This window comes from Athene cunicularia (assembly GCF_003259725.1).
Source record: "Athene cunicularia isolate RWA chromosome 23 unlocalized genomic scaffold, athCun1 chr23_part1, whole genome shotgun sequence".
Taxonomy (NCBI): Eukaryota; Metazoa; Chordata; class Aves; order Strigiformes; family Strigidae; genus Athene; species Athene cunicularia.
The window spans coordinates 5774052-5795895 of NW_020799130.1; the positions used below are offsets into that span (position 1 = coordinate 5774052).

At 47.5% G+C, this 21844-nt stretch overlaps 1 long non-coding RNA gene across 1 annotated transcript; it reads right to left on the reverse strand.

Annotated features, from left to right (window-relative positions):
- Positions 1-8358: 8358 nt before the first annotated feature.
- LOC113488336 lies at positions 8359-14720 on the reverse strand. The gene is made up of 3 exons (XR_003399908.1): positions 14642-14720; positions 13579-13714; positions 8359-8530 (listed from the first exon to the last, which is right to left on the reverse strand). It is a non-coding gene; the product is annotated as an uncharacterized LOC113488336 (long non-coding RNA).
- Positions 14721-21844: the final 7124 nt, after the last annotated feature.

Consider the following 21844-nt stretch of genomic DNA (forward strand, 5'->3'; position numbering starts at 1 on the left):
AGAGGATGTTTACAAAACTGGGACACCAGCAATGTATTACAGACAAGCAGGATGTCTTTGCTCCTCTAACTCTGTGGATCAGCAGAGCTTGACCTCTTTGCTCCTTCCATAAATGTCCCAGAGAAAACACAGTGCGTCTCCAGGCATTTCCCACCAACGTTCAGCTAGTGTTGTTCCTACCGGGGGTTACAGAAATGCTGTTATGGGCCAGTCCATGCCATGATGGCAAAGAACAAAATACAGAGATTGAGGCAGGTGTAGCAGAAGCTGAATTCCCATTTCTTTTGGGAATTTCAGCAACATCATTGGGAACACACACCTCTTCAGAGCTGCAGACTGCTTGCCGCTGCAGGTGCTTCTCTCTCTTGCCTGGTCAGAAGTACAGCCCCTCTGGTGAGCAACACATGCAAGTGGTTACAATGCCCTGGTCATCCTCATGTTGCATCCTGAGAGTTAGAAACTCTCTGCATGAGCATGTGTGTGAGTGCTCCAGCCAGTACTAATGGAAGCAGACAGAGGGAACATGAGGCAGCCAGTGCACCCAGAATAACTTTAGAAATGAGTGGCCTTTCCACTGAAAATTACTTGGTGCCTGATTGCTCCAGCCAGAGCCCAGGCGAAGGCAAGCTGCCAGATGGCCCCCAGGTCAGTGTGTGGCCACTGTGGTGTGCCAGGGAGGAGTCAGGCTCACCCAGTAGAGCACCGTGGGAGGGTGTGGAAGCTCCCAAGGTTAGTGCTGTGGGTGGGTCACTTGGCCAAGCCCTAAATCAGGTACTCTGTCCCTGCAATGAGCAGGAAGGCTCTGAGGTCAAGATGTGTTGTGGAACCCACAGACAGCTGCTATTATCTGTGTAGCAAAGATTGTATCTGTAAGCCGGTTAGGTCCCTCTACCAACAGTGTCCACCCTCCTGACACGAGTTCTGTCCTGACATTCCCACAGCATCTCTCATCTTGCAAATATTAACTCCAGATTATCTAGACTATAAAGCTCCCATCAACACCCCCCAGATCTATCTGCTGCCTGGGAGCAGCACAAGGTGGGAAGGAAGCACCTGTCTCCTCCTGAGTCTTTAACAGTATGTCTTACTCCCTTCAGGTCAGCAGACACCTTCCCTCTTCTAGACCTTGTTTTTTTTTCCAAGGGAATCTGATGATGTGAATGCATGAAAAGCAGGAAATGGAAAAATTCAAGACCTGTAACTGAGAGGGACTCCCCTAACCTTGCCTATGCAGAGCATCCCAGTAATCCAGCCAGGAACTGCAGTCCAAGAACATCTACGTGACACAGGGCTTAGTTCGCTGCAGTCAAGAATGAGAAATATTCACATGCTGCCTCCAGTGCACGCAACTTCACAGACAGCTTGAACCTGCGTACCAGGATGCACATTGCGTATAAATAAACTATTTCCTAAATGGCCTGTAATGTCAGCATGCCTGGTTTTCACCACTGTCTTGTCTGTTTGGGAGCACAAGACACTGCAGGTCCAGCTCTGTCTTCATATATGCTGATATATGCTGATGCACATATGCTGATGCATATGCTGATGCTGAGCACCTGCCATCAGCCTCTTCTTGGTCCCTAACCCAAGTGCTCAACTTGTACTGTTGAGCAAGGAACACAAAATTTAATAGGTCTCCAAAATTTTCCTTGGTATGAACTACTGGGATTGTGGATATTCCTGTTGTTCTAGAAATACCTGATAAGATTTCAAAGCTCCCTGGGGTTGCCAGCCCCAACCTCATGAATGCCACAGGCAAATGGCAGATGCTCAGTTCTTACTTCAGCACACTCTGAGTTGCATTGGTGACATCTTTGTTCTAGGAGATATGCCCCACAGTAACTCAGAGGAGTTCCTCAGCAGGCTGCCTTATAGGAGCTTACTGGCTGTGAGTGATGGAAGAGGAAGAAGGTGGGGCTGTATTAGTTACAAAATTATTACACGCTACTTACACAGTCTGCCCATAAAAAGGTGAATGGATGATAAAAAACAGGCCTGGGAGACATCACAAAATGTCAGCTAATTCCTTTCCCAGCACAGTGGTGCTTCTGTCACTTATGACAGGAACGTGTCTGATCTGGTTTTAAAATCCTCTCATGCTGGAGTCACAAGATTTTCTCCAGACAATTTACCCAGCATTTGCCCTTCCTAGTGGTCAAAAGTTTCCACTTGTGTTGAACCAAAACAATCTTTGTTATAGTTTATTTTCACTATTTCTCTTCTATTTGGCCATAAACAGTTTGCTGCCTTCAGCTTTGTGCAGATTTTTCACTTGAAATGGCTCAGCAGCTGTAGAAACTATGCCTACCGTTGTAAAAAGCATTAATTTTGTAGGAGGCGTGTAAATGATTTTCCTAAGGCTCTGCCTTTCATGAGCACACACACATCCATATGACAACATACTCCTCTTATTATTTTGGGAAGCCCTCTTGCTCCACCACGGAAAGAAAACAAGAGATCTGTCTGCCCCAGGGAACAGGACCAGCTCTCCCCAAAGTGAAGTGGGATATGAAGTGGAAATAATGTGCCAGAGTCCAAAACTGAAGTGGGATGCATCTCACTTCCCCTGTAAAATGGCTAAAAGGCAGGGAATCCGGTGCGAGCTCATCATCCCCAGGTCCCTTTATAAGCACTGGAGAGAAAAAAGTACAAGTGATTCATCTGGTTCTGGCTTACCCATCAGGCAGGTGAATCATGCCCCAAAGGTTCTTCATTCCCTGTATTGACCCTGAAGCCAGTCTAGACAGCTCACTCAGAGGGAGACAATGACAGTGTCTCTCACATCTCCGGATACAGGCAGAAAGGAGTGTGAAGCCAAGCTGAGAATCTCCAGCACCAGAGCCTCAGTCTGGGCAATAAAAGGATAAGGATCTTTTCATCTTGCAACTTGGAAAACATTCCTCTGTCCTTAATTTTTTCTCCTTGTATTCTCTTTCAGAGTGACCTCTTCATATGGAGTCCAGCTACTGGGTCTCTGTAGTTTTCAGATATCCTTAAACATCAGAAAAGTGTGAAATAGAATAGAATAGAATAGAATAGAATAGAATAGAATAGAATAGAATAGAATAGAATAGAATAGAATAGAATAGAATAGAATAGAATAGAATAGAATAGAATAGAATAGAATAGAATAGAATAGAATAATTTTAGTTGGAAGGAACCTACAACAATCAGCTGGTCCAACTGCCTGACCACTTCAGGGCTGACTAAAAGCTAGAACATGTTATTTAAGGGCACTGTCCAAATGTCTCAAACACTGACAGGCTTGGGAGCTGGACCAGCTCTCTAGGAAGCCTGTTCCAGTGTTTGAACACCTTCCTGGTAAAGAAATGCTCCCTAATGTCAAGTCTGAACCTCCCACACACCCTGAAACCATGTCTATACTGATACCCTGAGTGAGACTCACTCTCACCCAGCTCTGCTGTGATGAGGCGTAGGCAGAGGAAAGCCTCACTTCTAAGCAACCAAGGAGCATAGCTGGTGTTTCCAGACATGCCTCAGGGGAGGAAAGTCGGTGAGAGGTGCATATGTGAGAGGTGCATTTGTAAGTTATGCTGCACTGTGGAAGTGGGATGTCTCCTTAGTTGGCAAGCTCTTGCCCTTGCTAATGTGCCAGCCAAGCTCTTGGGCACTGTAACTGGTGTGAGCACAAATCCAGACTGACGACTCTTTAAGAAGGAAAATGTCCTTGATGGGGAATTTTTATGAGACCCCTTAAGGTGAATTAAACACGTGTTTGTGCTTAAATATAAAAGAAAAACTTAATGATAATTGGGGAGAGTCCTACCACAAGATGTGGTTCTGCATGGAGTCTGCAAAGATGCATTACAAGCGGATTCCTTATATACCTTTGCACCAGCACCAATTCCTTGCAAGGAGTCATTCTGTCTCTGGCATTCCTGCTCCCAGCCAGTTTAACCCCTTCTTGTATTTATGCTTTTTTGCCCTCCATGCCAGATCATTCCTCTGTCACAAATTATCAGAGGTACAGTTAGAATTTCTCCATCATCCCAGTCAAGACACAGGAGCCAGGAATTAAGCCCTTAGGTGTAAAAGCGAGCAGGCTGCAGTAATGTCCTTATCTCCTTATGACTACATTGGGCAGGAGATGACCGAAGTGCAGCTCCCACAGCAGCAAGACGACTCTCCAGGAATCTGCCTGGTGAGGAGTCATCTCCAGGTCCGAGCTGGGTGATCCAGCTGGAGAAATCCCTTGGGCTCTGTGCCCCAACTCTTTGGCCACCCATAGTCTAGTTTTAATCAACAGCCCATGGGGCTGGGTGCCTTCACCAGAACGGATGATTAAACCAGGAGTGTGGGGCAGAACCTCACAGCGGCCAGCAAACACCAGAGCTGCTCTCAAGCCGGGTTCCAACAAGAGTGGCAAAGCCATGCCCTGAGCTAGAGATCTGCCCCCCCATTTCATTTACTAATGAGCTGGCTTAATGCCATCCTGATTGACATGAAAAACTTAGAAATGTGTCTTAAGTGTCTTAGGAAGCATGTCCTGAACTCCAGCCTGACAGGGCTGTGCCTTTGGGAGAGGGAGACCCTCCAGGCCAATTTCAGCAAGACCTCTTTCAGGAGGTACTCTCGCTGCCTGAAATCCAGCAGGATGCACGGGCCAGTGATGTCCTGGTGGTCCTTCCCCTCACACAAGGGGCTCATGGAGAGTATGTTTGCCCTGTGTGCTCCAGAGCAAGGCTGTAGGTGCAGGTTGAGGAGCAGTGTGTAAGGCTGTGGCCAGCTGAGCTCCTGGTCATGCAGGAGTGATTCTCTGTAAGGACTCAGGAGGCTCTGAATGGTGGATAATTGTGTCCAGATGTGCGGCTAGTGTTTGGGCTGAGAGATAGATGGGAAACAGACCTGAGGAGTTATCTGCAGGCCATGAGAAGAGAGTGCATAGGATCTGCCAAGGAGGTGATGGGATCGTTGGACACCCAGGATTGTTTCTGAGCCTTGCAGAGCATCACCCCAGAATGAGCATTTAAAGGGCAGACTTGCTGAATAGCCCAAGAGTCCAAATTAGGGATCAACACACACAGCCAGATGGACACTGCTGCCTTCTGGACATCTACATCATTTATTGATGCTATCAGGACTCAGCCATGCTGCCAAAACTGGAAGCACAGGCCCTCTGCCAAGTCTATGCCCAGCACATCCTCCTGCTCTGCCACAAGGACAGAAAAAACTAACCAGGACTCATGTTGTGAACAGGAACCTGGGTTGGCTGTCCAGCATTACTGTGAAAACCTGCCCCAAAAGCCAAGCTTTAGTAAAATACTGTCCTGCCAGTTGAACCATCTGTCTTGCTCCAATTTATTAATGAGCCACATTCTTACCTTTGCTTGTGGAGTTTTTCAGCTCTGCTAGTTCTTTTCAATCAGCTTATCTTTAGCTTTCTAATGACAACAATACTATCCTTGAAATCTGTCAGTGCAAAAGATACCCACATCCACAATCTTTTCAGGTCCTTATGAGTGAATTAAACATTTCCCAAATGACTGGCATGAGATCAAGCAGCCCAGACCCTCCCCACAACCTTGGCTCTGAGCCTCCAGAGCAACATGAAGATCCAGCCTGTCTAACGGGACTGGTATCTGCTCTACAAGGAGTCCTGAACCACGCCCAGAAGTAATTTGGAAGAGCATTAGTTGGCCCAGGCGAGCCATGCCCACAGTGGTTTGGGCTGTTTCTTGGCATTGTTTACTCAGCCACTGTAATGGTGCAGAAGAGGTGTTTGATTATTATTCGCTCTGATTTTACTCCCCATAACTCTGCTGCAGCAGCCAGGAATGCTAGAGCCTGCTGCCTTCGGAAAGCTTCTGGACTGCTTGCTGCAGGCACAGTGTTCTCCAGTACTTATATATAATTAGTCATCTCATCGACTCAAAATAAGGAAAAAAAACCCCAAACAACTAAACAATTTTAAACCTGTAGAACAAGGAAGAAGGCTGCCTCTATGCAAATGTAGACAGAAAATCCTTGGACCATATTCCTGGAGGCACTGCAAAAGGTGGTGGAACATAAAAGCTGTGGCTGTCTTCTTCCCCCTGTTCGGTGGTTTTGTCTGGTTGGGATTAGCATGGTACTGAACATGTCAGCTAGGTACAAAATTGTTGTCAGCAATAGAAAAATGACTTGCCCTGTGGACAGGCTTAATGCACAAGCTTCTCTGGCGAGGGCACAGATTCAGCACGTCCAAACACAGAAAGTGAACAGAAGAGCTGTGTTGCTCGTCTCTGTGATGAACCGTAGTGGACGAACTCCTAGTTCAAATACCACGGAAAACTTCATTTCGCAGTATGAACAGAGATCTGATTTATACAAACAAAAACGTGGCACCGAGGCTGCGCAGAGCCCCAGGACAGCCTGTCGGCGGGTTTTTTCCCGTCCGTGCTCAGCACCATTGCTGCTGCGTTAGTGCTGCACACGAAGAGGTAACCCGACTGAACGGCAGAAAGGGCAGCAGCAGGCAGGTGCCATCTGCCAGGGAGCTGACCCCGAGCCGCTCTGCCTTGAAGCAGTGACTCCGGTGTCACAGCAAAGCTCTGCCTGCAAGGGTGAAACACAGAGCAATTGACCTTTAGGTGATGGTTTGCAGAGTGTCAGCTCGAATGACACCGTGGGGAGGGGTGTGGGGGTTATTATGGTATATGATATCACCCACAAGCAGGAAAATAGCAAAATTTCACCTGGGGAAAAAAAGCCTGTGATTTCTCCTGATGTTAAACTTCTTGGCTCACTGCTTCACAGATCCTCTACTGAAGACAAGAGCTTATCGCTGTTCCTGCATTTCTCATAAAAGGTAAATTGCTTTTTAACTCCTCTCCATTGCTTTATAACCAACCGTTCTACTTAGATCTAATGATGTGCAAAAGTTTACAAAGCATTTCAGATGACCTGGAATGCTTGCCAGCTTGTGAATAGAGCAAATAGCTTACCCAGGATAATAGAGAGGAAATCCACTGAATAGCTCAAGTCATTAAGATGTTTGCTTTTGATGAGACAACCACTACCAAGAGCCAGAGAAAAATAAAATGAGCCGGTGCTGCTCATGCAAGGTGCTGTGAGACATGCCTCCATCCATCACTGACCTCCCCAGCACCCACCAGCAGGAGGGAGTTGATAGGTTCAAGTCTTTTCCCAGTGCACCAACTTCACTGCTTTCTGCCCAAGATCTTGAAAAGCTACAATGCACAATTCAGCAATTCTACACACAAGCAAATAAATAACAAATTCAATCCCATAGTAACCACATCTGCATCACTCCAAAAAGCTGTGGGGAGAAGGGTTGAGACAGCAGGTGTACCTCACTGGTGCTTACGTTGGGAATCATCATCAACCTAAAATTCTCCGGTGAAGTTAAAAACCTCTTCCTATCCATCTTCATTCTTGTAGCTTTCAGCCATATTTTACAACTTTAAGGAAACTTTCTTTTCCTCTTTATTGCTGAGTGAAATGAACCGTTCTTCCCAGGAGGAGAATGGGGAGGACCACTGCAGGAGGACTAAGTGCTGACTGCTGTGAAGTCTGAGGGGTCAGGGAGGAGGCAGCAGCATGCAGACATGGAGCCCTTGGGCTCCTTTTATTTATGTCTCTTCTTACAACACACACCTTGGAAAGGGAAGCTGAGACAATCACAAATACCTTAGGAGCAGCATATGTAAAGGAGAATTTTATCTTTGTCATTCAGACTCAGGGACAAATGCAAAGGGGAGGCAGAAGAGATCAGGGCAGGTGCAAGCAAATAAAAAAAAAGCTGTTTTGCATTGATGGCTTCTGTGAATAGGCCGGGAGTCAGACACCTTCAGGCAATGTGTTACAAGGGCCCTTGTCCCTACCCAGCTCTCAGCTCCACTGTGAGAGATCCTGTGATGCCGTCAGGACTTCTGTCCACTTGCTACAGAACAAAAAAAAAAAAAAAAAAAAAAAAAAAAAAAAGGAGGGTTGCTAGTGCTCGGGTGGGAGATAGTGCACTGGGGCTTATGTTTTACCCAAACTGCCAGACATCATTTGAGGACTAATACTGAATGGTTATATCAAATAACAAATACAGATTAACTCTTTGCTATTTCCCTCCACCTGGCTCAGGCAACACAGCATGTCCACGTGGGTATCTGGAGGGACTGAAGAATACGTGCCCTTCCAGAGGGACGTTAAAGTCATCCCTAATTGACCTCATTATGTGCTGACTCCGTATGTGTCCCTTCAACAGCTTAGGGGAAACTGATGACTTCAGATCAATGAACATGCAGTTACACAGAAGTCTTCCCCAAGCTTCATCTTCCTTGGTAGGAATCACAACAACACTGGATTTTTTATAACTAGATAAACACTGTGACAGCAGCAATCGTCTGCAGTAAAGAAATCCCAGAGCAAATTAGTCTAGTCACAGGTACAGTGCTGAAGTCTTCAAAATCCACCTCTGCACCAGGGAAGCTGTGTCCTTTGCAATGCCATTGCTTTCTGATGTGAGTCTCTTCTGATGAAGCACAGGTGGTGTCCCAGGGCTATGGAATTCTTCTTCCTGCACCAAGAGGACAAGAAGTTTTCAGACAGGCAATTGCTGGGATTCGCCAAAAACTGTATTAGGAGCAGTTTCATGAGTGCTTAGTGGATGCTGGTTTTGCACATATCCCCTTCCTCACCATTCATAAATATATGCACAAGCATCATTTTATTCACACAGATTTTGGCAAAAGGCCCATTGAATTCAGCAGAGAGAAGTCCATTGACTTTGGTAGACTTTGCACATCGTGGGTGAGAACAGATGGAGGCTCCATTCACCAGTTGCCACTCGTTATTTAAAGTTTATTGTTGTTAAAGAGTTTTGTTAATATATTCACAAATGAAGCATGATCCAAGTGGTGTAACCACTGCTGAGTGCTAGTGAAGGGCAGACGTGCTCTTCCAACAAGGATGGAGTGAACAAAGGACACCCCTGTATACACAGAGCTTACAAACAGGAGTTTATTGGCCCACTTATCCCCAACCTTCTGAGGGTCGTAGGTCTGCAGTCAGTGCTTTCTGGCCACAAGAAAAAGGCAGTTGCCAACAGTCCAGATGTGAGACACCACAGACCTGGCACAGGAGAAAGTAACCACACATGAGCACAGGTCCTCCCTATTGCCAGCAGGAGGGTCCTGTGGGTTTTGGCAGGAGGTGTACTGAGCCTTTCCATAATCTATAGCTATCCAGAGTGGAAACCCTCCTTGCATCATGAAAGAACAAGGAATCACATTTCCTGAGCACAGCCAGGGGAAGGGAAGTCTTCTAGAGCAAAAGACGTCCCTACACATGGCTGCTGCAGCTTTGGCGAAGACTTTCCTCCAGGGACCCACAGCATTGTGTTTCCCAAAGCTAGATCTCATCTCACGCCAGTGGAACTGCATGACTCCACGTAGCAAAGAAAGTAATGTGGGGGCTGCCCACTAGCTTGTGGTCATGTAGTGCCCAGCAATCAGCTTTTGTAAAAGGCAGGCGAAGTTTATATTGCCTGTGGGGCTCCAGGGTTATAACAACCGTAAGAAACATGCCAGTAGTTAAGGAATTTCTGGCATTAATAAAGCAGAAGGGCCAATGGCTGTCACAAACAAGCTAGAAAGTGAAGTTAAAAATCCATGTTGAGTTTAAGGGATAAGATTAAAAAATGAAACAGACTTGTTGGGCTAATCTAGAGGAAGCACTAACAGCTCTGACATGGGAGTAGCAAGCGGGAGAAGAATGGCTTAGTCCAAAGTGAAAATGCAACCAGCAAAAATAGGTCACTGAAGAACAAGAAACATTCTTCTTGCTGGAAGCCAGAGGCCTGAGCCCATGGGACTGCTTCTCCAGAAAATGGTGTGAGAAACACACCTGGCACACTCACAAAAACCATTCCCTGCTGCAGGTCAGCGGCCTGAGCAGGTCTGAGTCACCACTGGACAAAGCACCCTCTGAGAAAGATAGAAAAAATTAGCACTGATCTATGCAAATACCCCAAAAGATAGCACTGCACACACACATGGCAAGAGGTAATTAATTTCAGCTCAATATCTGATAAAGATGGAATTAGTGCAGCCTCCTCAAACAGCAGCAAATTCCCAGTTGTTAATTATTGGAGTGCCACAGCTGGGGAATGTTTTCTGTGATTCCAGCCTGGATGTTGGGCAGCCTCCCATCTCTTGGGGCTGCTTCATGTTTTATCTAGACAATAGCAAAGGTTAGTGACAGGCAAGTCTGTGGACTACCCTCTTCTCAGCTGCATCATCCACAACTGAAAACTAAACTTAGGTTTCCTGATTTTGTCTTTTGTGTGTTCACAAACATGGTGGTGGGACTATGTGAAAGTGTTAGAGCTTTGAGGCTCTCACAGCAGCAAAAAAAAAGCAGATTTCTGGACCTGGGAAACAGAAGAAACAAAAAAATTTCCCTAGAAACAAAAATGTAACTTAGGTGTGTCCCCAGTGGTCTTTCATTTCTTGTGCTAGTCTCTGTGGCTTAGGGGTTTTGCAGCCAGGAAGCTGCTCCTGGTATCAAGTGTTTCACAGCTCTCAGGCATTCATAGAGCTGTGTGAAGTGCTCTGCATCCCGTCAGAGAAAGGTCTTCTCGACCCTCACACCCAGGATTTACATCACTGCAAGCCACGTGATGGAAGTGGGAGATCTCAGGGGCATGCTCGGTGCAGCTCCTCTGGGAAACAGGCCAGTGTAAGAGGCCATCAGAAGCCAAGAGAAGTTTGCTTTTGGTTTGGTGGGATGACTACTCAGTCTGTCACTGCCAGGGCCAGGAATGAGCCAGCTGAGCCTTGGAACAGGACAGAACAAACGGACCCATTGAGAAACAGGGGTATGGAGACATGGACCTCTTCCTCCTGCACCATCAAACCATCTCAGCTGAAGCAGCAGCCTCATCAAGAGCACAACAAATGCTTCAGGTCCTGCTGTTGCTCCCAAAGTCTCTGGATATGGTCTGCGCGCTGTCAGCCGTCTTGATGGCTTTTCTGTAGGAGCTGCATGGGCAGTGCATCAGACCGAGCAGCACATGCAGGAAGGATGTTTCCACATTCTTTCAATGAAGGTCTTTGCATCCCTGTGGGACTTGCTTACTGCCCAGGTACTCGCACCACCTTTGTAATAGGAAAGAACATGGACTGGAGCTGCCAGAAAAGAGGTTTTGACCACTGGACATGGACTTTGTACAAGATCCTCACAAGAGAGAGTCACAGGTGACAATGAAGACTACATAGGAAATGCAAGTGCGTCCCCAGAGGAGACGAGACACCCACGGTTTCCAAGCAGACCGTCTGAGGGATCGTCTGTTTGCAAACTTCCTCATGAGGTTTGTCACTGTGGCATGGCTGCTGTCTACGCACTTGTTGGAACCTGAGAGGCAGCCTGTTTGAGGTAATTTCTGCTTAATCACAACCATTTTCAGCACCATGAAAGAATGCTACGACTTACTCAAAATGAGCTACAGACTGGAGGGACCCTCTGTTTGAGAAGAGTTGTCATCCAGCTACTTTGGTTTTCAGCTACTCTGTGCACCGGTACAGGATTGCCTAAGCCAAGCACAGACCCAAAGCTGGCCCTTGTCATACTGCAGTATGTCACCAGGAGTAGGAAAACACATTTGCCTAGGTGTGAGCTCACATGATTTACCTACCATCAGAATAAGACGCAAACTTCCTTTTCATGTTTATTAGAATAATGGTAGCCACTGGGAATTTTGACTTGCTTGCAAAAATGGCATTTTGTTCTATTTGAAATAAAAATTTCTGAATAAAAATACTGTTTCTGCACCTGGAAAAAAAAAATCTAGGTTTTATTCTGTTTTGCAAATATTATTTTCAATTTTTTCCAACTCCCCTCTAAGTTTCACATTTTTTCTGATTTTTAATGGGCAACAGGAGACAGCAGAGGAGCAAGAGCAAAGGGGGTTTCTGCACTCATGGGGAAATATTATTTGTATTTAGATTTCCCCAGGAGGCTGAAAATGGACACCTAGTCCAGTGGGAAGTTGTTTACATTGGTGCATCTCCCAGCTGGCACTGCCGGGGGTTAAGCTATGTCCTCCTCATAAGGCAGAGCAGCTCTAAAGCCCGTGCAAGGTCACCCACCAGGGATCCACCATGGGCTCTGCCAGGCATCCCTCTGCGCCGGTGTGACAATCTGGGCTCCTGGAGACTGATTATTATGCCGGCTCATTAGCATTTGTTTGGAAAGAAAATATGCTGCCCTCACTATTGAATTCTCCTTATCCTCTAGGTGAGACAAAGCTGTACCAGGTGATACAGAGATAAAGCCAGGGCTCTGTACATGGGCCTGAATGATGGCACCAACCAAGGAGTGAGGGCAGAGCCTTCTCTGGAAACTGCTGTGGAAGTCCCTGTGTGCTGAGGTCCTGGAGGAAGCAGAAGGTCTCCAGGTGGCCTCACCCTTAGAGGGGTAAGGCAGGCCCTGGCAGAGTTGTCCACCACAGCTGTCCTGAGCAGGGGAGTGGGGACGAGCAGACCAACCCCAGGGAGATGGGGAAGGGAGATGTGACCCTTGGATGACACAGGCCATCTTCAACCAAATGCAAAGCTTGGCTAGACCACTCCAGGTGGGCACCTGTGACTGCTTGAACCCTCTGGCTAAGAAAAACTGAGGCATGTTTAAAAACCATTAAATTCTGGCTGGAATGATGTGGTTCACACAGATTACCTGTAAAGAGCTGGATCACCAGACAGCTCCTCATGAGCTTCTTCCAGTGGTCAAGCACTGGGACAGGGGCCTAGAGGGACCATGGAGTCTCAGTCCTTAAAATCTGCAAAATATGCCTGTGACAAGACTCTGAGCAACCTGTGTTAACATTGCAGTGAGTTCTTTCTGAATTACGCTGTGATTTTAGAGTCCCTATCCCAGTTGTGCTGGAGCACATCAGGAGTAATGCCAGAGTCAATCAAGTATGATGAGTAAAGCCTGCTGTTCTACACTTCTTAAAATGGTTCAGGGAAGAAAGTGACTGTATATGAGTTAGAGAGGAACTGAGTTTGTCCAGTCCCTTCTTTCTCTTTCTGCTTCAGGACTTTTTGTCAAGTCTACAGAAACAGTATCTCTTGGGACAGAAAGGGGCATGAAGGGCTTGTTTAGAGGTTTTTTTCCATCTCACACATACCCTTCCAAGGCTGGATTTGGTCTTGTGGCAGTTTCAGCCATGGTTAATGAGCACACTGCTGTGGAGACTGTGCAGTGTCTGTCATATAATGATTGAGATGTGCATCTCTCAGGCAGCCTGCAACTACATTCATCCTACAGCAAAAGCTGTATGTCTCCGGCAGGTTACCTACACCACAAGTCTCTTCAGCAGTGAGCTATTTTTACAACATCTCTTCTTTATCCATTTGGGTTGACCATGTACCTGCCGCCTTCCTCCCCATGCTAACCCACATATCACACAGCCCACAGACGAGCAACTACACAGCCTCCTGTTTCCTCATACAGAACCACCCTGGTGGGCCGTGGAAGTCTCTCTCTTCCTTGTTTGACATCTGTGGGCATGCCCAACAGCTTTACTGAGAAAGCCATTTTTTTTTCCACCCAGAATTAACTCACATGCTCAAAAATGGCCACTTCTTTGATCTGCAAGGCCACGTCAGGCCTGAGGCAGGACACTCTCCATCACCTGTTCTTGTGCTCTTTTGCACCTAATAAAGCTACTTAAAACACATCGGCTCCTTGAACTCAGCTCCTGAAACAAAGGTAGAGGAAAAGATGTTTCATCTATATTTCAAAGCTGATTCTTCACAAATAAAGCAAGTAAAAATTCTGATCCCATCTGCAGTCCCACCAGGGAAACCAGCCCAGGCAGGAGAGGGCCACGAGGCATTTTTCTCCCAAAAGGCATAGTTGTGCCAAGCTCAAGTCCAAATAGTTCTCAGGTTGTCAGGTTTGGGTGGTTGGACTTTCTAAATAAAACCCAAAACTTTCTGCTACAGTTACCATAAAAAACATGGTAAAATCAAACTCCTACGTTTCCAGAGAAAAATTATGAGCCGAACATGGCAACTAGTCCCTGCGCAGAACTGGCCCTCCTTGCCCATCCGCCCTCCTGCTCCAGCACAGAGGGTATCGCAGGGAGGGACTAGTCCCTGCACAGCCATAGTGGCTGTCATCTGACACAGCAGCTCCGCTGCCACGCACCCAGGTTGGATGGGATGGTCACGTCTCCATCCCCTCCTTCTGCTGCTCCTCTCCTCAAAGGTGCCACTCTGTGCACCCAAGCCCAGACCCGACTGTGCTAGTGCCAAGGTTTCGCAACGGTAACCCAGTGCTGAAGATCAACTTGGCTCTGTAGCTGGTATCAGTTAGTGTGTGCAGAGGCTAAAAATAGAGACCCTCCACTCTCACAATGACTCAGAGATGCAGAAGGGAAACCCACAGGCTCTGTGCTTTACTGTCCCCTGAGCTGATTGAAAAGCTTTATTTCTTTGTTTTGACATAAAATGGCTTTTTGAAAAACAAACTAACCAAAAAAAAAAAAAAACCCAACCAAACCAAAACTCATCTCTTACAACCAAAGCTTCTGGGGAGACTTCTCATTTTGTCTAAGTTTGTAAGATGTCTTGGACAAAGAAGTATGATATTTTGGATTTTTTTAAATTCTAGTTGTACTTACCTGCTAAGCTGTTTCTTGGAGAGCTGTGAGAGCACATGAAATGGTAATGCAAGTGAAAGGTGTGCACATCCTCTGAAACTTTCATGGGAAATACAGTACACTTTCCAGACAGCTCTAATTCCAGCTCAGGAGGAAAATATATCCACCAGCTGGTCTCATTAAACCCCCACAGGGAGGTGATCCTTTAGTCCTTTAACTCCCTCTGTTTAGCCTCAGCATCGGGGGCACCAGCCAGCACCACTTAGGTCCGGGCTATGCCATGGGTGATGGTGTTCTGGAGGCTGGGGGTCCTGGTGGGAAAGCAGAAGAGAACTGGGATCCTGTGGGGAGGCGCACTGCAGCTTCAGCACTGTCTTGCCCATGAGGAGAGCGGGTCCTTCCTCCCTGGCCCTCTGTTTATCTGTGCCATGCTTACAGGTCATTTTAAGAGTGTTGGAGCACTGGGGCAGGTGCCCATAGATAGTGGAGTCTCCACCCTGGAGATTTTCAAAATGACTGGACAAGGCCAGGAGCTACCTGCCCCAGCTTTGACATTAGGAGGTTGGATTAGAAACCTCCAGGGATCCCTGCCAGACTTAATTTTTCCAGATTTCTAGTGCAGCCCGTCTCGGGCTCTCATGCCTAGTGAAATGGGGCAGGCACAGCCTGAACTCGAGAGCAGCGACCAGCCCATCAGCAGAGGAGCAGAGCGGACCATGGCAGGCAGGCACCAGCCCAGCTGGCTCTCCAAGCCCCCTCTGCTTCCTCTCAAGCTCCAGCTGGACACATTTTAACCTCCCCGCTTGGAGGGGAGGAGCAACATCACTGGGCACAGTACCCGGGAGTCAGACTCCAGGGCAAAAGCACCTTGTTCATGAAGTGAGCCCTGCGTTGGTGCTGTTAGCTCCATCTCCGCAGAGGACCTGGGCACCCAGCCAGGCCCTTCATTTCCCTACAAGGTCCCCAGAGAAGGGACAGACCGGGCTAGATCTGTGGTGGTGCTTGTGTTGGACTGTGGCTCTACAAGTCCTTCCCCACTGCATGCACAGAGCTGTGGAGGTACAACCCAACTGACTGCTGACGGTTGGGATGCTGAACAGTGAGAAAGACCGGCTTCAGCTGAGAGAAAACAAAACTGTTGCTGAAGTTGGTTCATTCTGTGTTAGCAATCAAGCATGCACTGGTGTAAGAGCTGTGTCATGGGTGTCTCATCCCACTCTTAACTTATCCTGAGAGCACCCTCGCTGCCTTCTCTCTGCTCTGTTGTAGTCTCATGCTCAAGCTCCAGCATAGACAGCAAACCCATCCCCACAGCAGGAGGACATGAGCAGACACACTTACAAGAGGTCTTCAAATGCTGCATTAAAACCCTGTAGTGTCAAAGGTCTTAGGAAAGGGTTGAGCCCTAAGGGCAACCACTACGGGATCCCAGCTCAGCCCGTCGGATCCCTCTGTGGAGAGGCTGCACCAGAGCTGGTCTGACCCTGCGGCTGGAGAGGACCTCAGCACAGCCCTGACCCCAACGCCGGGCTGTCCCCGTGGGAGGCACAGCTGGACCCACTGCTGGAGCATGTTCCCTGCTCCCATGGGAACACCCGCACATCTCTGTTCCTTGGCTCCCTGCAACACAGGGCAAGGGGAAACAGTGAAAATGAGATCAGCGGATAGTGATGGGATGCCAGTAATTCCCACAGACAGCCAGGATGAAAAAGACCTCAGGAAGCCACCACCCCGCCTTCCCTGTCAGGACCTGAGCTAATAGACCATCTGCCTGCTGCCCTGGCCTGTGACCCCGGCAGGGCAGAGCCGCCTGGCAGCAGGGACCACAGGTGGAGATAGCTCCTCCAGCTCCATCCAGAGCTCCCTGCTCAGACTAAGAGCTGACATCCTCCCCCCGCTGTGCGCTCCCAGCTGGGCTGTTCCCTTTCCAGAAACCCACCATCACTTTACCCACCGCTTGCTCACGTCCAAGGGAAGGTCATGAAGACAGCGTGTTGCCCCTTGTCACCACATGCGGGTTACGAGTGTTCCCTGCGCAGCAGCGGCCACTGCTCCCACAGCCATGGCGGGGGCTTTGTCATGTCCTGCTGAACACCACCTGGAGCTTCAGCAAGTCCGTCAGGAATGAGGTGGCTTGTCCTGAGCTCACCCGAGAGCTGACGCTGCCACAAGCATCTGCCAAATGGGGCATGTAAAGAAATGGCGTGTGGTGGTCCTGCTCGCAGGGGCAGCTGCTGGCTGAGGAGCGGTGCAGGACCTGTGCCCACCTTTCAGGTCACTTGTGCCAGTGCCTTGCAGCCGCTCTCCGGTCAGAACAGGGTCCATCCCGTGCTCTTATCAGTTTCTGACTGAGAAACCCAGATAACAATTTCTGCTGCAAGAACAACTGTGTTTTCAATTAAATCATTGAACCAGAAAACTATTTTATAATCAATTCAGATCAAGCCACTTGTATTTTCCCTCTTTCTCACAGCAAAGTGTTATGTTTTGGATTAGCCAGGAACATTTTGTTACAGCTGTAACAAAATTTCTGCTTTCATTCTAGGTCTTTGTTACAAAGTTGGGTTCTTGGCCCTTAGGAGGGAGGAGACCCTCTAACCCTTCTAACTGACACCCCAGGGCAGAGGCTCATCTAGGACATCGGGTGTTTGGTCTGAGTCCTGCCTTCACCCATGGAAGTCTCCCACACCAGCAGGTTAGAAGGTGTCTCTGGGGCCCCTCATACCTCTCTCCTGGAGAACACCTATGGACTGGCTGTTACACACAGGAGCAAGACCCCCATCCTTACAGGAAGGACCATAACCCCCAGGCTGGCAAGATGTTCTCACTCTCCATGGACCAACAAATACTTCGTTATTATTCACAAAGCAGAGAGGACTGAGAGTCTTCCACCCCCTGGCTCTCTGCACACCCACAGCGGGACAAAGACTCTCCTCAGCTCAGCAGCTGTGGGAGTCCAGCCCCAAACATCTCATTCAGACCAAAAAGTCATGGCCAGTTTCCTATGACCATCACTGGCATTTCCACGAATGCCATATTCACTGTGAGAAAAGTCAGTCTCTGTTAATAATGATACTTGAGTTGGTGGAAAACACTGGGAGTTTTTCCCCCATGACATGAAACAGTATTTTGTTTTGATCTGAATCAAGATTTTCTTCTAATTTTAGTCTGCAAAATTTTGGAATTGATGTTTTTTTTTCCTTTCCCCTCCCAACTTCTTGTCTGTTTTTTTCTCTGAAGCTGCCAACCCCCAGGGTACCTTGATCAGACTTCTGAAATTTGTTGATAGAAGGCAGGATTCAGATCCCCATGAAATTGCCATGTGCACTTTAAATGCAGCAGTCTTGCTATGTTACAAATAACCAGAATAGATGTGTGAGAGTCTGCTCTGAAATAGGGCACTGGGACAAAGAGAGAAGCGTAGGGCGCCCAAACTGCTCATGATGAATAGTAGCACAGAAATGTCACTGCTCCTACACACCAGCCCATCATTAAATACTTCCACTTTCTTTAGTGAAGTAACAAAAAAACTAGTTGATGCTTTCAGCACAGCACAAAAATCTCTATCCACATCTGCCTTAAAGTGTCAGATTCATGCAGGAAGCAGAAGTGTTCCTGTGAGATTAGCATCTCTGTCTAAAACATGCTTGTGAAAGGTGAGAACACAATACTAGCACAGTACAATGTTCCTGCTGCATCTCTGTGTGTTTTATTAATGATAACATTGTTAAAATGAGATTATATGCTCTTTAGTTCGCTTTTTTTTTTTTTTTTTTTAAATCATAACTAACTCAAAGGAGTTTCTGGGCTCAGAAATGTGTTCTTCCTGGACCTAAAATAACCCTTCTAACTCAGTCCTTTAAGACCCCATCAGAGTTCTGATATATGACGGCTAATGCTCTGCCCTTTACTAGTGTACTCAATAGATTTAATTCTGTCACCACTGTTTATCTAAATTCCCATGAAGAAATTGTGATTCCCAGCTCTGAGAATGCACAGTGTGAAAGCTCAAAAAATTGAAAAATCTGCTTATTTTTAGTAGGAGCTATTCTAAATTTTCTGACTGCAAGAAAAGGAATCAAAGATGCTGCTGAGGAGCAGCATCAAGGCAAGAAGACCTTCTCTCCTATTGGCGAGGCCAGGGTGACTGTTCTGCTTCTCCCACCTTGTCTGCTGGCTGAGGGCAGGACCAGACCTTCTTGAGGTCAGTGACGTCCTTTTGAAGGGTTTAAGTCAGCCTCTCAGCTTTCTACCATGGCATGAGGAGAACTCTCCTCCATCTAAACTATGTAGCTGAGAGGTCGAGTTGGGACACCCAGAATTTGGGGAGAAGCTGTATTATACAGAATTACTGTAGAAGCACTCATCTCTGAAGAGCTGCTCCAGCACTTTGGCAAGCTGGGTGTCCTGTGTCACAGCTCAGATCTTCCCAACAGTGGTGCATGTTGCCATATGACAGCCAAGAATATCTTTGGCAGGTTTAGTTCCATCTGCAATGGCCAGGAAGGTGGGCTCGAGATCAGATTAGCTGCCCGCCCATGTTAGTGATCTGCAGGAGCGCCCTGAGGACTGGCTTTGGGGCTCCTTCTCCTGCATTCCCATGGGACACCTTCCTGGCTGCAGCATGTGCAGCCTCTTTCTACCTGGCCTGCCTGTCAAACCCAAGTGCAGCTCAGTCCTTGCAGATCCCCAGCACCAGACATCAGGACAGACCTTGAGTTCACAGTCCAACATGACTATAGATCCAGCACAAGAAAAGCCAAGGGAGTATTTCTGGGTATTCATTACCTCAAGCCATCATCTGTCTCCTTCCTCAGCTGCGTCACAGGCGATAAAAGAGGAGAACAACAAGTAACACCTATAAAAGATATTCTGGGGTTACTCTAGGAACCACAGATCTTTTTATCAACAGCAATCCACTGGGTTTGGGAGATATTTTAGTTTTGTAGGCAGCAAGATGAACTGTGCTGCTTCACAATAAATGCAGACTTATTAGATCTTGTCTGGGATTGTTAGATTTCTTGGAAAACTTGCAGAAGTCTGAAGAAAAAAAAAAAAATCTACATTCTTTATCCTGAAGAAAACTTAACCTGAAGTGGTAACATCTGACTTCTGCTGAGTGGCAGATGACCTGACTCCTTCCTGTGTCTTCTCTCCAGATCTGCAAGTGACTCTAGCTGTCCCACATGTGCCAGGAAGGAGTGTTAGCTCTGAAGTCCCTTCTGTGCGTGGCTGCCCTGCTAGACCACTGATCTTACAATTCTGGGAAAGGATTAGTTTGGGAAGCTTTTGAGGGCTGCTCATCCAACGCCAAAGCAGCAGTGCTGGTCTCTCTGTTCTACTCTTTCCATTCCAATGCCATAACCAGAGAGGAAATGTGATTGCATCAGCACAAAGAAGCTGAGATGCTGCTGCTTGTGGCCGCACAAGCAGGATTGAACTGGCCAACCAACAGTAGTATTTGGCAGTGGTCACATTCTGGCAGAGTCTCACCGGCTCTGCCATTTCCGAGACCTGCACTTCCATCCATAGGCGACTCCTATATTTAGTAATTGTGCTGGTGGCAAAGGCCCAGCCTCCAGGATGTTGATTCAGACAACCAGACACTCAGCCACTTCCTGTTTGGATGCACTAAAATTATTTGCATCATTTAAAAAGTGATGTTGGTTAAGGGAAACAAAGCGTTACTGTTAGAGGAGGCTGAGAGCTGGGTTACGTACCCATGCACAATGGAAAAAAGAGCAGAATAAATTGTCTCTATCTCCCAACAGCAGCACACACATACATCATGTCCCCAGGAGCCACTTTCACCACTCCTCCCGCACAGTGACACTTCTATTGCCACAACAGTGCAGTAGAACACTGTGACCTCCTGCTAAGCCTCCTCCCAGGGCTGCTCTGCCAGCGCAGACCCAGTATCATCTCTAGCTACAGATCAGGAGCAGAGACATACCCAGGAGACATGGTCTGCTGGCTGGAACAGCCAATAGGAAGAAATACAGGCTCTAGCATATGCCCCTGCGCTGCCACCCAAGCAGTTATGCTGCTGACAAGTTTTTCATAGCAAAATGCAGCTTTCTACTGTCTCTGCAACCTTTGCAACCCCACTGAGGGCATAAATGTGGCCCCTGAGATGATCATTAATTCCTGGTGACAAGAGGGCCAGGGGATCTCTACTCTGGAGGCTTTGTGGGTGTTGGCTGTGTCTATAGCTGGGCTCAGCTCTTGTCTCAACACCTCCGTACCTAATGACTTACCTTTAATCTGCAAACGCCGGTGCAGCTGCTGAGTGAGAGAGCAGATGTGATTCAGTTTGGGCTGGCTGCTTCTGGAGGGAGTGGTGGTGGAGAGGACCCCTGCCCAGCACTGCCGGTGTCTGAGTTTGCCAGTCTGCAGTCACAAAGCCTGATTGTGCCCCAGGGCCATCTGCTGTGGCTCACACCCAGGGCACACCTTCACCACGGGCTGTAGATACACAGAGACATCACCGGCCCACTCAGCTGACCTGGGCTGTGCATGCGGCCAGTGCCTCTGTGGCTTCTCCACTTCCACAAGAGAGGCCAAAAAAATTTGTAAAATATTTTTTGGGGAATCCTTGCAAGTGATCCCTTCCCCACTGTCTGCAGGGCCTGGCTGTCTGATAATACCCAACTGCTCTATGCTCAGCTCTTCCCTAGCTCCCAGGTACACAAAAAAACCCAAGACCTTTACTTCAAATGTTCAAGAAGGGAGTTGTCCTGGATGCTTCACATCCCACCTCCAAAATATGATCAATTTGGCCTTTCTTCTGTTTTTTTCAGAGCCTTACTAATCTATTCCCAATGTCTAGGAAGGCTGATGACTCAAATAGGTTTTTCTCCACAGAGTCTGAACGAGCAATCTCTTGGCTAGGGCTGTTTATGACTTAACTGCAGATGGATTTACCTATCCTGCTTTATTTTTAGCTGAGATGCAATTAGTCATGTGGACCAGGAGCTTCGAATGTGACTGGATATCTTAGTGCCTTGTCTTTTCACATCCACCTAAAAATGAAGACAACCACATTTCACTGTCCCTCTGAAAAGCCTTTGCCAACATGCATTTTCCAAGCCCAAATAAGGTGAGTGCACTGTTTAAGCTAGGGAGTAAAAGGCAAATTAGAAATAGCAAATCACAAAAGTGGGTTCTGAGTCACCCTCAGACAGAGGCTCTGCAATCAGAATTTAGGTCATAACTGCATTGCCA